The 1,700-nt window shown below is 32.8% G+C and overlaps 1 long non-coding RNA gene across 1 annotated transcript; it reads left to right on the forward strand.

Annotated features, from left to right (window-relative positions):
* Nucleotides 1-278: 278 nt before the first annotated feature.
* On the forward strand, nucleotides 279-1,485 carry LOC146947063 (uncharacterized). The gene is made up of 2 exons (XR_015028306.1): nucleotides 279-640; nucleotides 920-1,485. It is a non-coding gene; the product is annotated as an uncharacterized LOC146947063 (long non-coding RNA).
* Nucleotides 1,486-1,700: the final 215 nt, after the last annotated feature.

A 1,700-nucleotide genomic window follows, 5' to 3' on the forward strand; every position in this document is an offset into this window, starting at 1 on the left:
ATCATGGATAGAATTATCACGTATAGATTATGCTGCTGAACTTGTTTTCCTTTTCAAACTGGCTAGTACATGTCATGGCTGCTAATTAAATGTTGAAAATCTGATCACCTCGTTTCAATTGAAAATATGTAATCCATAACACTAGATACTAATACAATCACATTAAATTTTCTTAAAATTATCACTTACTGATTCAATCACATTGGTGTCACATTGAATTTTTTTTTTTTTTTTGGAGTACTAAGATTCTTTGATTTTGATTTCTTTGGCAGGTCTTCATCCATTGTTGATGAAGCTTTAATGCATATCAACAACAAACTACATAAAATCTAGACAAACAGAAACAAGAAAAGCTCAAATCATGTAATGAAGCAGTCATAGCTGGTCACGGATGTTGGAGTAATAACTCTCAGATGGTAACTTCAAATGCACTTTCAACACCTCCATTCCCAGTTGCTTTTGATCAAATGTTGTTTTCAACGTTTGCGGAGATGAAGCACAATTTTGCATATACTCAACCAAGAAACCAGGCCTGTTGTTGACCACAATTTTTTATGTAATGGAGAAACATAAGATTGAAGTCATATATGCCCAACATCTTGTGCAACGATAATGGAACAGCTGCATGATTCAAGCCCATGTAAGATTCAAACACCATATTCCCATTTTATCGTGTATTTTATCTTTGTAATACTAATAGCATTTTATTTATCGAAATAAAAAATTATCCTATTGCCGAAATATCATAGCGTAAATGTTCGCAACAACAATTCTACTTTATATCTCTCAAATAGAGATCATATTAATATGATTCATGTAGAAGAACGAAAGGAAATAAACTTTTGAATGTTCTCTACCAATGTATTTTATTTTTCTATGAATGTCTATCACTTTACCGTTTTTGATTTTTCTGTTGCAGACTTATAATTGTCCGAGCCTCATACGCTATTTAGAGTATTCTAAGAAAAACAGGCTTGACGCCTATGTACGGGTGAGTTGAATTTTATTTTCTGAGGGAGAAGAAAGTCCACCTAAGGGAGAAGAAGAAAGTCCATTTGATGAGATCTTAATTCAGATCAAGTTCATAAGGATGGCTCCATAAATTTTTTTAGATTGTAGTGTGAAAATATTGAATTCTAGGAGTTTTTTTTGTTTTGAGAGAAGGTAAATTATATCATTTCATTAAAAATCAGATCAGTAATACATGTTGGAATCTCATCAAAGACCTGGAAGCTAGTACTAGATGTGGCTGCCTTAGCTAAAGTGTGAGCAACCTCATTCGCTTGCCTCCTAATAAACTCGACATGAGAGTTTGTTAAATAAGTGTTACAGAAATGGATACTACTCCCAGAAATGAATTCTAGGAGTTGACATTCTAGATTTTGATATTTGGGATGTTAAGCCAGAAGTTCAAGTTTAATTTAGATTTAATGTTTAGTATGAAATTATTGATTTCTAGTAATGAAAATCTAGATTTCATATTTATTGATTGGTTTAAATATGTCATTGGTCCTTGCAGTTTCACCATTTTTTGGCTTTGGTCCCTGTAGTTTTTTTTGTTTGGCTTTAGTCCCTGCACTTTGTAAAAAATTTGCCATTGGTCCTTCTGTTAACTTCAAGTTAAAAAAAATGTTAAAACTAACGGTGTGCCACGTGGCCCAGTTATTTCACGCCACGTGGCCCAGTAAAAGACAAAATTT

This window comes from Medicago sativa, chromosome 2 (genome assembly GCF_051527215.1).
Source record: "Medicago sativa cultivar Bolivia chromosome 2, Bolivia_mono, whole genome shotgun sequence".
Taxonomy (NCBI): domain Eukaryota; kingdom Viridiplantae; phylum Streptophyta; class Magnoliopsida; order Fabales; family Fabaceae; genus Medicago; species Medicago sativa.